The sequence below is a fragment of the Lucilia sericata genome, unplaced genomic scaffold (assembly GCF_015586225.1).
Source record: "Lucilia sericata isolate MDLA Ls3-8-SP2 unplaced genomic scaffold, ASM1558622v1 Contig000135F_arrow, whole genome shotgun sequence".
In the NCBI taxonomy this organism is placed as follows: Eukaryota; Metazoa; Arthropoda; class Insecta; order Diptera; family Calliphoridae; genus Lucilia; species Lucilia sericata.
The window spans coordinates 291909-307384 of NW_023994167.1; the positions used below are offsets into that span (position 1 = coordinate 291909).

General features: G+C 30.7%; 1 protein-coding gene across 12 annotated transcripts in view; it reads left to right on the forward strand.

The window, feature by feature from the left end:
* The first annotated feature begins 209 nt into the window (after positions 1-209).
* Positions 210-15476, forward strand: part of LOC119601014 (proton channel OtopLc) — a 107307-nt gene continuing 92040 nt past the window's right edge. For 6 of the 12 annotated variants that reach the window (XM_037951644.1, XM_037951646.1, XM_037951651.1 and 3 more), the window contains exon 1: positions 211-1417. The gene's annotated coding sequence lies outside the window, so the exon portion shown is untranslated. Of the gene's footprint in view, positions 1418-15476 lie in introns of all 12 variants that reach the window. The other 6 variants (XM_037951645.1, XM_037951642.1, XM_037951649.1 and 3 more) reach the window with 2 other exon arrangements.

The window sequence follows — 15476 nt, forward strand, 5'->3', positions numbered from 1 at the left end:
AAGTATAGTGGCCATCTATCCGAACGTAGTATAGTAAATATAAACAAAAACAAAACACGGGAAAACAGAAGCAGAAACTGAACACTAGTGTGCGCGGTAGCAGCAGAAGCAAGTTGTTGTTATTGTTTTGTTTGTATGCGAATACGACGACAAAGAAGAAGAACGTTTGTTGTTTTGTTAGCAGTGTGTGGCTTGTTGGTTGTCTGTTTGCTGAAGTTCCAATCAGTCTGAAACGAATTGTTGTGAACGATGGAAGATAAATACGTCTAGAAGTGATCGAAAACAAAAGTGAAGTGAATATAAATTATATACACGTTAGACAAACATTTTAAAAGATTCACAGAAAGAATCAAAGAAAGAAGACAACTAGATCAAGTGTGAATAATTCTAGTAAATAAATTAAATGGTTTCGCTAACGTTTTAGTGCTAACATTAGCAGGAGAATGTTGATTAAGGAATTCAGATTTAAAATTAATAATTAAAATACCTTAAAATAAACAAATTATTGATTAATATTAAAAAAAGCCTTAAGTGCCATTTTGCAAATAAAGTCTGGTTTCTTAAAGTCCTTAAAACAAAAAAGTAAAATTTATTAAAAAAAAAACTACATGTTTAAAATCAAAAAACCTTTGTGTCTATAAAATTGTCCTCATACCTTGGTAATCAAAACAAAAAGTAAAAAAATAAGAAATAATCCTCTCTATCAGACATCCTTAAAAAGCATACACACAACAACATTTCAGCATAAAACAACAACCAAAAAAGCACTTGTGTTTTTGCCACTTTTGGGTATAAAAAAGTCTTCATAAACAGCAATAAAGAAAGTAAACACCAAAATAAAACGAATTTTTATTTTAGCAACAGTCGCAAAAATTCTAAAACTGCCTGCACCGTTCAGTTTATTTTTTCTTTACGTGTGTTTGTTGTATTTCGAGAGTAAATTTTATACTCCAACACAGACACACCAACTCATATCTACTCTGCATGCCAACCAAATCATTTCTACCCAAAAAAAAAGAAAGGATAATAAATTGTGCATTTGTATTAGAAGTATATTAGTATTCGTAAACACATTCACAGCAACTGCAGCATTTTAGTTTTTCCTACGATTATTATAAGGTGTGCGAAGTACAAGAAGAATCCCCGAAATATTCAACCAACCGTATGTTGAACAAAATACTACTACGACTAAAAATAATTTAAAAAATAAATGTATCCATATCAAAACATAAAAGGAAATTCGTAAAAAAAATAAAACAGAATTCCATTGTTTAAGGAAAAAAAGTGTCATATAAACCGGAGATTTTGATCAAAATTAAAAATAAATCCTCAACATCAGCATTGTCAACATATTTTATGTTTCAGGATATAAAGAGACTGTTTGCTATTTCCGTATAACTGGTTAATGTCATTAGTGGTAAGTACGATTTTCTTCATAATATTGTAATAGATATGATTATTTTAAGGAGTGAAGAAAGTGTTAATTTAAAAATTTAGTTATTATTCTTAAATTACGTAAATATTTCTTTAATTTTGTTAATTGTAAATGAAATTTCAGCTAGATATAATTAAAATCTCATTATAAGAGCACAATAAATGGTTGACAGTATATTATTATTAAAAAAAAACTTAATACTACACTCTAAAAATGTGCAGTAAACTAAGACTCATTTACACGATAATTTGATATTCGAATGATCCGAGTCGTACTCTGGGTTAAGCGATAGATACTTATATCAACTATAACACTTGTTAATAGTGAAACTTTAACAACAATAGCTAATACGCTGATCCGAAATACCCAAATAGTCGTCCAAAGACCTCGGTGCGTGTCTAGCAATATTCAAAGATCTTCGCCATATGCTCTGAGGAAAAATTGCATAAAATGATCTCTCTAATTTCTGAAGAACTATTTTTCCAATATTTAGCTACGATTTTGAAACATAAATTTATTCAATATATTGATAATTTTTAGCTATGACTTTTACAATCTTTCAGGCAACATATGCTTCTAAATCAAAGCAATTCCGCATACACTGTTCTGAAATTATGCGTATTCCAGAGAAAGCGTTTTGAATAGATCGAAACAAATAGTTGTCAGAAGGAGCAAGGAGTGGACTACTTAAAAGGCGGGTAAAACTTACCAACTTCTTCTAAACTAAACAGTTTTTACAGTTACATGTCTGTACACATTTTCTGTTGATTTTTCGGCCAATGCTCGTTTCAAACGAATGAGTTGCATTAGGTATAAGATCCCTATGATGGTCTTGTCAGATTTCAACAGTATATGATAGGGTCCCACTAAATACATGCCATGGATGACATACATTCATTCACATTCGATCTATAAATACCATTTGCATTTAATTTCTTCCCACGTCTAGTATTGGAACTAGACGTAAAAGTTCTTTATATCTATATCAAGTGAATCTCTTTTAATTGGTGTGAATATCATTGTATTGATTACGCCGTCCGACACTAAAAATTAGACACGAACCGAATGATATACATCTGAAACTATAAATTTAATTGATAAAAACTGCGTTTTTAGTTTTTAATTTCGTGATCCTGTGTCCTTTTTAAAGGACTTCAAAGTTTTAAAAAGTACATTTTTCAAAAAATATTTTAAAATACTTTTACTGATCAAACAATGCTAAATTTGATGTCAAGCCAACAAGAAGAGTTGTAAAATATTTTGTGTTATTTTTATTATATTTTGTCAGAATAAAAAGATGTAAAAATGTGTTTCCAAAATTTTTTTTAAAAATAATATTGAAAATTTAAATAGATAAAATGATAAAAAATTTAGAAGACATTTTTGACAGATTTTTATCCTGACAGTATAAAATAAAAATAATACAAAGTATTTCCCAACTCTTCTTGTTCGCTTGACATCAAATTTGACGTTGTTTGATCAGTTAAAGTATTTTAAAATATATTTTTGAAAAATGTACTTTTTAAAACTTTGAAGTATTTTTAAAAGGACACAGGATCACGAAATGAAAAACTAAAAACGTAGATTTTCTCCTTTAAATTTATAGTATATCATCCAGTTCGTGTCTAACGATTTTTTTCTCTTTTTGTCGGACGGTGTTATATCACCATTACAAGAAACTGCAAAGTTTTTCCTGATACATTCTTAATAGATATGTTGGTTCAAAAATGGTCCAGCGTGTTCTGTTTTGCTACCGGAAGACTTTGACGCGATCAATGCAATCACGGAAATAATCCAAAAATAAAATAGTTCACTAAATAATTCAAAATATATATTAAATTTTTATGATCCGTGGAACTATAGCATTATAGGATCATAAGTAAGCAAGTTCAATATCATCCGCCCCGAATAGATCTGAATGTTCGGATGAGGACTAAATCGCTATGTGCGGGCAGAGGTTATATTAAACAAGGTGGAAATATAGGATCATAAGTAATTCTACCAGGACTAGATAGTGTCAGAGCAGTAAGTTGTCTCCCGTTACCAATAGAACTGATTGTTTGAATCTATATATATAAAAATGAATGTGTGTTTGTTTGTATGTTTGTATGTTTGAACGTTATAGACTACTAAACGGCTGAACCGATTTTCTTGAAATTTTCACAGCGTATTCCTGCATGTCTGGAATAGGTAATAGGCTACTTTTTGTTTCGAAATTTCAAGTGGGCGATGAGCCACGCCCACATTAAGAAAATATAAAATCAGTATATTTGAGATAATGTAACAGTTAGAGTCCTCAAATTTTGTCGGAGCCACTTTAGTGTCAATATGATCATTTAGGACAAAAAGTAGGCGGACTAGCGTTAGGGGGCGTGGTACCCCCCATATAAATTAAATACAAAAATTCGTTTATCTGGGAAACTAATAGAACTAAATTCTTAAAATTTAGCACGAAGAACTTTAATATCCATGTAAACATTTTGGGTAATAAATTGGCGGACTACCCATGAGGGGAGCGGCACCTCCCTTATTAATTAAAAACAAAAATTCGTTTATCTGGGAAACTAATAGAACTAAATTCTTAAAACTTTGCACGAAGAACTTTAATATTCATCTGAACATTTTTAAGGAAAAAAGAGCGGACCTTCATCTGGGGGGCTTGGAGCCCCCATATGAATAAAATAGAAAAATTCGTATATCTGAGAAACTATTACATGTAGAATCTTTAAATATTACATGAAGTACTTTGACATTAATGTGAACATTTAGGGAATAATTGGCGGACTTTAAATGGGGGACTTGGCTTGACTTTCCATATTAATTAAATACAAAAATTCGTTTATCTGGAAAACTAATAGAACTAGATTCTTAAAATTTTGCACAAATTATTTTAATATTCATCTGAATATTTTGGAGGCAAAAGGGCGGACTTTCATCCGGGGAGCATGAAGCCCCCACATGAATTAAATTCGTATATCTGAGAAACTATTAGAGCTAGAATCTTCAAATTTTACATGAAGAACTTTGACATTCATGTGAACATTTAGAGAATAACGGGCGGACTTTCAATGGGGCGCTTGGCACCACAAATATGAATTAAATACAAATTTTTCATAGATAGATAGAAATTGGCGAACTTGCAATAATTTGCTTGGCATCTCTCATATGTAACATATTGTTAATCTGGAAAACTATTATAGTTAGAATTTTCAAAATTGTTAAGTGGGTTTTTTATTTAATCAGTTTAAACGGCTAAACTGATTTTCTTTAAATTTTCACAATATCTTCCTGTATGTCTGGAAGGAGTTATAACTGCTTTTTATGTTGAAATTTCAAATGAGCGAGGTCCCACGTATAGAGTCCCCAAATTTTGTACAAGTAACTTTTGTTTAAATACAAATATTTTGGACAAAAATAGGGAGTTCAGCAAAAGCTGGCGTGGCACCTCCCATATGAAGTAAATACTAAAATCTCATTATTAAAATATGTATATCTAGAAAACTATAATAGCTAGAGTCCCCAATTTTGGTGCCTCTCGCGTGAAGTAATTACAAAAAATTTTATATTCTTATCTATATATATAAAAATGAATGTGTGTTTGTTTGTATGTTTGAACGTTAGAGTCCTCAAATTTTGTCGGAGGAACTTTAGTGTCAATATAATTATTTAGGACAAAAAGTAGGCGGACTATCATTCGGGTGCGTGGCACCTCCCATATAAATTAAATAAAAAAATACCTTTATCTTGGAAACTATTACAGTTAGAATCTTCAAATTTTGCACGAAAAACTTTAACTTCCATCTAAACATTTTGGGTAATAAATTGGCGGACTACCCATGAGGGGAGCGGCACCTCCTATATTAATTAAAGACAAAAATTCGTTTATCTGGAAAACTAATGGAACTAAATTCTTCAAATTTCGCATGAAGAACTTTAATATTCATCTGAACATTTTTAAGGAAAAAAGAGCGGAACTTCATCTGGGGGGCTTAGAGCCCCCACATGTATCAAATAGAAAAAATCGTATATCTGAGAAACTATTAGAGCTAGAATCTTCAAATATTACATGGAGAGCTTTGAAATTCATGTGAACATTTAGAGCTTAACGGGCGGACTTTCAATGGGTGGCTTGGCACAACATATATGAATTAAATACAAAATTTCGTGCATCTTGGAAACTCTTATATTTTTCAAATTTTTATAGATAGATAGAAATTGGCGATAGATAGAAACTGGCGAACTTGCAATAATTTGCTTGACATCTTTCACATGTAACATATAATAAATCTGGTATTTATTTATACATATTCCTTTTAGGGTAGCAAAGCACACTGGGTATAGCTAGTGAGGACATAATTCAAACTCTCTATGTAGTGGCAGAGCTTAGATTAAACTAGGTTTCTCTTTCAGTGACACTGTTGGACTATTCTATTATTATATTTCTTTACATGGAAGAGATAATCCAGGAAGTCAACAAAATGTCGAACTGTACTTTTTCTGACAACTCAGACAGAAGTCTTGTTTTAGCAGTTTTTTACTACTGATGTATATAACATTCAAGCATTAACCATGCCCAAAGGCTCTTTATTTTGCCTCTCCTTCTCGCTAAGTAACGATTACATAGCCTATAAAAGGTTTAGCCCTGATTCCACAGATCAAGTACTACGATCTGCAAAAACACCCGCTTTTGGTCATACATATTTGAGATGTTTAGTTAGAGCGAAGACATTTTTGTTTATAAAATCTGTTATGTCACCTGAAAGTCCAATCCTTCGACTTTAAAATTAGGGATTAACCTCTGTTATATCTGCTGTTTTCTTCGTCATATCATGCCAGATTTTATAGTTCGGTCTTGGGGTTTTGCATTTTTTCAAATTGTATTAGTCAATATTTATAACCTATACAACTATTGTGCGAAGAGTATTATGCGTTTGTGCAGATGTTTGCAACACCCAAAAATATTAGTTCTACACCCACCTTAAAGCATACCAATCGGTTTAAAATCACTTTCTGAATCGATTTAGCTATGTCCGTCCGTCTGTCCGTCTGTGTGTCAAGATAAGTTGATGACATTTGGCATATACTCTTCTTTTGACCTGAGAACGAAGGCTATGGTTAAATGGTTAAAATCGGTACATTATTTCGCATAGCTCCCATACAACCACGGCCTCCGAATAGGGCTTTCGAGCTCATAAATATGTTAAATGTTCTTGTATTACTCCAAAAATCGGCATTTCGTAATGATCGGGCCTCATTTGACCCTACCCCCCCATGTAAAGTCCCCTTCAGAAAATGACTTGATGGTCAAAATTCACTTATAAACATTAATATCACAATGAAAAAACAAATTCTACAGATAGAATCAGTTCCAAAGTTGAAATTTTTGAACAGAAATCATTGTTCTCAACGTCAAACGAAAATGAGTAGAGAATAAATGCAAGTTTTCTAAAACTCACTTCTAAGGTACTCAGTTCAAGTCAAAGCAAGAGAAGTATATTTTTTAACTTTATTTCTTGATCTTTGCTTTCTGTAAAAATCTGTTAATCAAAAATTATGATCATGATCAAAGAAATTACTGTTGCTGGGAACCATATTCAAATTAAGAAAAAAATTGTGCAAAAATTAACAAGCCTCCAAAAAAACGTGTCTAAATTAAAGCAAAATTTTAAGCATGAAATTTTATTTTAATAAAACATAAATCAATTCTTAAAAAAATTAACAACAACTTTAATAACTTAATAATATGTTAAAGAAATAAAAGCTAAAAAAATCATTAATTTTAGTAAAGCAAATTTGATTGATTAGATTTTTGTATAAGCCTTAAACAGCAAATTTAAATAAAATTATGTTTGTTTGTAAAATAATTTTGAAAAAAAAAAATCTTTAATTAATAAAATTCAAATTATTAAGCAAATAAACAAGCATTTCCTTTACGTTCTATTCATTAGAGATTTTTTTTTAAATAACTTTCTCCACTTAAAAAATTTACAAGAATTGATTTTAGCGTCTAGTGCACAAATTGTATACGGCTGTAGTCGTCAGTCTATTTTTATTAATATTTTCAATTACTTTACAAATGAATTTTAGTTCGGTCTATAGTTGAGAATACCAAATTCCCTTAAGAATCAGCCAAGCGATTGAAGTTGGGGAAATGAATCTTAAAAGAGATGTCTGTATCAGATAGCAGTTGAAGTAAATGGTGGTTTTCTATTTAAATTCTATTTTATTTCTATTGTAAATATTGTCTATGACTTGCAATTATTATTGTTGTTGCTGTTGTTATAGTTATTGCTGTTTAGTTGTTGTGGTCTTTTGCATACTTTTTGTATATTATTTTAGTACCTATTTCTTATTGTTTTGTTAATTTTTTTTTTTGCTGTTGCTGTTATTCTATTCCCAACTGACATTTTTCTATTATTTCCGACAATAAGAGTTGGTGCAGAGTTGAACTGAAAACAAATGAAAGCAGTGAAACAAATATTAAAATGTAGGTTCTGAAACAGCGAGAGGTTATTGAGAGTGCCAGCAGCTTAGAAAAAAGTAACAAAAACAACAAATAAAGAAATAGTACTTGGTAAAACTTCCCTTAGTCATTTTTAATTTGCATATGAAATGAAATCCATAAAAGTTGTATGAATGAAAAGAATGCTAAATACTATGATGAGAAGAATAGTACTTCATAGAGGAAATGTACTGTATGCAGGAGTAGGCTAGAAAAAAGTGAAAAAATAATGCCTTAGGAAATAAGTGAGTTTAATGTTGTCTTAGTCTTAGTGATATTTTACTTTCAAAAGAGTGTGTTACTAATTTAAATATTTTTTTTCCTTTTTATTTCTTCTTATTAAATATTTAGTTTAATAAACTGTATTTAATCCGTTTTGTAGAATTCTTGCATTTTTGTTCTAATCCTTATTTTTAATTAAAAGTTTAGAGACTAAAAGTCTTTTAATTTTAAATCTTTTTTTTAGGAGTTTTTAGCTCTTTATTTAATGTAGTTAAACATTTAAAGATAATATTGTTTTAGTGTTTTTTTTTACCATACACCATTATTTTTTGGCATTTTAATATGCCGAAATTTTTTTATATTTTTTTATTGTATTATTTTTTTAGATGTTTTTAGTTTCGTCCTAGTTTTATGTGCAGTTGCATAAGAATTTTAAAGTTGGCTATAATGCCAACTATGTTCTTGATGGCACGTGCTTTTAGAGTTTTATAACATTTTTACGTTAAAGGTTTTTTTTCGGTGAAAAATGATTAACCCTGTAAAGGCAAAGGTGATTAAATAACAAATTTTTAACTAAAGTTGCACTGAACCCTAATCTGACTTCTGGAGTTATCCATCAAAACAGGTGGGTATCGGGAAATCGTGTCCTGAAATCCCGTTTGTCCGTTTTGACCATATTTGTGATATTAGAATTGCACGAGGAATTTATCCATCACAGAGATATCAGAGTCCTGAAGCTGAATTCGGAACTGGCCTCTATCACAACAGATTTTCGAGATATTGTGTCCAGAAGTTTGAAAAACTCAAAACATGGCCGTTTTGGCCATGTTAGAAAAGTTATAATAGTGAGAGAATTTATTCATCATAACAGGTTTTCCAAATATCGTGACCTCAAGTTCGAAAAAACGTTTGTCCGTTTTGGACCTATTTGAGAAGTTATAATAACGTAAGGACTTACTTTACTTATTGAATCTATTAGGTAGGTAGGTTGATAGGAGTATGTTTACTACATCAAATCTGAAGAAATACACCTAGGGCGCTATCGGGTCTGTTGTGCGTTCCTTATCATGAAAATAAAAGGAACTGAATGAATTATTTTTCAGTGTTCAGAAACTCAGTTTCCTGAACGTAATTCCTAAGAATCTTCGAATCAGTGTTAGTCAGGAATGTTGTTTCCGGAATAACATCACTTCTAAGATACTTGGATCCAACTTCGACGAATGCCTGGCAGTGGCAAAGAAAGTGCTCCAGAGTTTCACTGTCCTCTCCACATGCTCTACATTCGTCTGAATCCGCACGTCAAATTTTGCATAGATGTGCTCGTAATCCTGTGTGTCCCCTCAGAAACGTACCATCATACTAACTTCCGACTTACTCATTTTGAGGAGATTTTTCGTTTTTTTTTTATCTATTAAGTTATCTTAAAAGTGCAATCTGGTGACTTTCAGATAACAGTTCAAATTTCTATTATATATTCTTCCTTTTTCGAGATATCTAGCTTCGGATTCAGTACAGCTCAATCCTTTAGAAAATTAAACTCAGTTTTGACTTTTTTACATGTTTGATAGTCTGAGTAGTTTTATATTTTAAGGTTTTCATCTAGAACAGATTATCTAGTGGGCGACCAACAAGTTCTGCAATTTGTCTAATCGTACTGTGACCTATAAGAAATCTAGATATAAAGATATCAAGGATATCAAAGGGGGCCAGTGTATTTTGGATTTTCTAAAAGTCACTTGTATAGCGTTTTAACCAACATCATAAATGGTCTAACTCCGTAAATGGTCTAACTCGGACGGAGTTAATTGGTTGCAAATTTAATTTGTGTGATTATGAAGTGGATGCAATTGAAATTTCGTATATTGGATTTGCATTGGTAGCTTATATGCAAGACAGTCCATGCAATTGTTAATGGTCGACCTCTAGAGATTTAATTATCGGTTTCTTCTCATATATCTGTGGAGAAAAATTGCGGAAAAACAAAAATCTGAGGGGGAAAAAGAACTTGAAGCTGAAAAGCTCTCCAGAGAATATAGACTCAGTGTTTGAACTGTCAGTGTAACCTGAGAACGGGTCGTATCGAAGATGTATACTAAATACAAGTTAATGCTGTAAACTTTATTTGTTTTTTCTATCTTTTCTGGATTATTCGCAAAGAATCGATCTACGAACGCCATACTGGCGGTCGTTAAGTAAATTGTTGGATTCTAAATACCTAATAAGCTGGTAGTTTACCGTACTTTCCATAGCTTTAGAAAGTGCAGAACAAATTGCAATTGGGCGATAATTTTCAGGGTTATTAGCCTTTCCCTTTTTGGGGATTGGCGTAACATTAGCAATCTTCCACAGGGAACTCACAGGCATGGTATTAATTGCTAAAAAGATTGGATAATGGACGAGCTATCGTCGAAGAGCACTGCTTCAAGACCAGTGCTGGAATGCCATCTGGCCCAGGAGACTTGCTTATGTTGAGATCAGCTAATACCCTTTTAACTGCACGAGTTCGAAAGAATATGTTTGGTATAGTTACTAATACTCTGTCAAGCTCGGGCAGTGGTTGATTGCTTTCCGGCAAGTAAGAGTTGCTTGCAAACAGTTTAGTTGAAAGGTTTTTCATTCGGGTCAGTAAATGTTTTGTCATTCCTTATAAGAGTTGGAATTGAAGAACTAGCATTATTCTTTACTCTTTTAACCAGAGTAAGGAGAGCGTTCAAATTGATTTCTCTCTAGAGAGATATTAATTCGAGCGAAATAAATTATTTACTTTATTGTGAATATATCTTTTTTCTCCTGAGTTTAAATATAAATCTCACGAGAAATATTTAAATTTATAGAGCGGAAAATACATTTCTCTTATGAAACGAGTACAAATGAATTTATCGGGAGTTTTATAATATTCTATATAAAGTCAAAAACATATTTCTTCGCACAAGCATGCACACACACACGCTCATCTTTTTTCTTTTTGTACAACCTCATTCATCAATTTTAGATCTTTTTTCAATTTACTTTCATTCAATATCCTCTAAATACCTTCCATCACTACTATATTCATGGAACCAGCCAGAGTCGTCGCATTGGTTAAGAGTGCCTGGATTCTCTTTGAAGACTTCAAGAACACAGCCAGACGGTGTTGCTTTACCACATCCCAGTTTGGCTGGGATATGGATCTGACTGTAGTACTTCTAACGATTACGTCCTGTGAAAGGGTTGTCTTTTGCAACTTAATCCTCTGAATGTTGAATTTAGATCTTACGTGCGCTTTAGTGTCTGTCAGAATCGAGGCCTAGTTAATGCAAGCGATGTGCGCCTTCGTCCATTTGAGGACAGATTTTACAAGTAGTGTAGATCCGAGCGCTTTAATCTGCCTAAAGGCTGATCCGGCCGAACCGGTACTGAGTGGTCGGATATGGGCTGTGTTCTATCACTAACAAAAGCATTCTATAACTGAGCGACTTAACCGTCATATTTGTATGGAAGCCTGAGACAGGAATTTAACCTGTTAAGGCTGTAAAACCTTTGATGGCACTTGAAAAAAAGTCCAGCGATAACACGCCACTTATACAACATTCTGGCAAGCTGGGTGGGTGTAATAAACTGACCTATTGCCAGACGTATTACTTGAGGATTTTAAATTATCAGCATTACTTAAGACATTATTATTTGGTGTTCCGTACCTTTCTATATTTATTAAGCTAGGGCAACACCAAAACAATCTCAAGACATCATAGTATACCGTTTTGCCTGTAAAAATTCGTAATCATAAAGTACTATCACTTTTCCATAACCAGTTTAAGGTTTAATACTTAATAAAGTTTATCTTATATTGAGTACATGATGTTACAAACAGTCAATGAACTCTTAAACTGACTTCAATAAAATCGTGGCCAAATAGGTGTTTTTTCCCCTAAAACCATTTATGTTTCTAGCATTGTATTAAAACATAAAAAGAATTTCAAACTACAAAAAATTTAAAACTGTAACAAATATTTCAATGAGTGCAAAAAAACATACAACATCATAAAAAAGAGAAAACTACAAAAAATAATGAAGACTAATTATAGTATTGTGGGTTGCAATTCAAGTAGACCATGTTTATAGCACTTGGTCTCGTACTACTCGTACATGATGTAAATGTTGTTTTAACATTTAAGGTAAATTGTAAATTTTTTTTCTACAGCAGCAACTGGAAAACAAATAAATATTAAGCATTTTTTATTTGCAAAATAATTGAAATGACAATTACATGGTGTAATTAGAAGAACAGAAAAAAATTAAATAATTTTTAGGTTAAAAAAAATGGAAAAATTAAGTCAGTGTCATTTCGTAGCAAATGTGTGTAAATGTTTTTTCAGGGTAAAAAACTTAAATTTCTAGTTCAAAAAAGAATAAAACTTTGGAAAATTGTGTCAATAAAACCTTAGAAATGCTATTTTAACCTAGAGCTCTGGCTATTGATTTAGAAATAGAAAAAATATTAACAAATGAAAAAAGAAACGTGAAATGAATAGAATTTACAAAGTATATGCACAAAAGGTGTCAAGCTAAACTATTTATATAAACCCAGCAAAAACTTTCATTAGAAAGTAAGGGGTTATTTTAAAACCACGATTACATTAGAAGCAAGCAGTTTCCACGCTCGCTTACAAATAGGTAGTTAAGTAAGTACTTACCACGACTGCATATTAATAAGGTGTTCGAAAACTTTCATTAGCAAGTAAGAGGTTATTTTAAAACCACGATAACATTAAAAGCAAGTAGTTATCACGCTCGCTTACAAATAGGTAGTTAAGTAAGTACTTACCACAACTGCATGTTAATAAGGTGTTCGAAAACAAAATGTTACGGATAAAAAGTAAATAATTACATATACAGTTATTTGTATGTCATTAATAGACTCCTTCTAAGTAATACACACGGTAAGTAGTAATCATTAAAAAGTAAGTTGTTGAGTAAGTACAAGTCACTAACATGTTTTTGCTGGGTATTTAAGTACGTACTTAACTACCGCTGCTGCCTGCTGTTTAAGTTTGACCACAAGTATTAGTGAAATACATAAAATTCAAAAAAAACTATCTAAATATTCACACAATATAGCGCCTACTTTTTCCACTTATTTTCCTAATTAAAATATGACAATATGACACATTTCAATGCAAACGCAAGAGTGAGTGAGTGAGCTAGAATGATTGTATTGTAAATCAATGATGACGACATCAAACCCATATCAAATGCTATCACATAGATTTGTATGGTTCGGTTCAATTGAGCATTTTTACTTTTATTGTATCTAAGTTTGAATGTGTATATTTTTGCGGTTTTTATATGTTTTTATTTATTTTACACTCACTCGTTATCGTCGTCGTTGTAGTCTTAGTGTGACATGTTTTTCCATTTGATTTTGTTTTTCTATTCTATTTCTGTTTTACAAGTATTGTGCGAATTTTCATTTATATTGAATTTAAATTTCCGTTAAATATATATTTTTTTTTATATAACAATAGTTAATTTTCTTTCTATTTTTTTCCTTCATCCAATACATTACTACTATACTATTGTCATAATAGGTGTCTAGTGTATTTTTTGTCTATTTTTATTCTCATTATAAATTTATAGACATCACGTTGTGGTAACACGTTTCAATATGCCCATATATTGAGGAAAATGGCAAAAAAAAAAAAAAAAAACAGAAGCAACATAAAAACTAAAATGACATGGAACACGCAGTTTTACGATTTTCTAATGTTTTTTCAAACGTTTATTTTACTTACTGAACGGAAGGAAATGACAAACCTTAAACCGTTATATATGAAATATTTTTAGTTTTAATATTTTTCTTCTAAAAATAAATACATTTTCGTTTAGATTCTAATCTGCCGATAGGGGTGAGAGTTGCTGTATGGAGATAAAATTAGAATTTAAATCGTTATAATATTTTAACATGAAGAAAATCGTTTTAACGTTTAAAAATAGAAAATTTAAATTTGTTAAAAAAAAAGGTAAAAAATTGGTGTTATTCCTAAAGAAAGGTATAAGAAATTAAAAAAAATCTAACCTTTTCAAACTGAATTGCAAATTTAAATTTTCAGTAAATATATACCAACATATTTATGTATATAACTTCAATAACAAACGCTATTTAAAACCCATATCCATTAGAAATGACACTTTAGTATGTATTTAAATTTGCTAACTTTAATTTGAGTTTATTTTAAAGGAATTGCCACAGGTGTTTACTTATCTCACTCCCAACCTCATGACATGTTAAATGTTATGTACGCATTTATTAGCCTGACATTACCCTCTTTTGAATACACAACACTGCTCAACCCTTTTGCCAACAGCCATAACCGAACAATCTCTTACTGACCACGTTTTTTTAGTTATTTAATTACGCAGTAAACGAAGAAGCCTCCCCTTGTTTTTACCATTCAAGAAAGAAAATCTCAATTTAAAACAATTAAGAAAGTACAGTCGGTTAAACCATATTATGGTTGGGTTAATTAAATGGTTGGTTAAGGTGTAAGTAATGGAAGTTAAAATTGTGATTTGGAAAGAGACAAACAAAATTTTCAATAAAAATGAAATTTATCGAAAATTTTGATTATTTCTCAAAATTTTTCTATAATTTATTTAAACTTTATAAAAAAATTGTATTAAAAAATTATAAAAGAATTTCTATAAAAAGGAAAATTTTCAAAAAAGAAAATTTTATGAAATTTTTCCGTAACAAGAAAATTAAACGAAAATTTTCCATAAAAAGAACAAAAGAAGATTTCTATAAAAGAAAATTAAACGAAAATTTTCTAAAAAAATAAAGTTAAACGAAAATTATCTATCAAAAAAAAAATTTAACGAAAATTTTTTATAAAAAGAAAATTTCATAAAAATTTTCTATAGAATGAAAATATCATAAAAATTTTCTATAGAAAGAAAATTTAACAAAAATTTTCTATAGAAAGAAAATTTAACAAAAATTTTCTATAAAAAGAAAATTTAACGAAAATTTCCTATAAAAAGAAAATTTAACGAAACTTTGCTATAAATAGAATATTTAACGAAAATTTTCTATAAATAGAAAATTTAACGAAAATTTTCTATAAATAGATAATTTAACAAAAAGTTTCTATAAAAATAAATTTTATTGAAAATGCGGCAACGAATGAATGAGAACAAGACGAGAAATCTCCTCAAAATGAGGAAGTCTGAAGTTAGTATGATGGTACGTATTCTGAGTGGACACACAGGATTACGAGCACATCTATACAAAAATGGCCGTGAGGATTCAGACGAATGTAGAGAAGACAGTGAAACTCT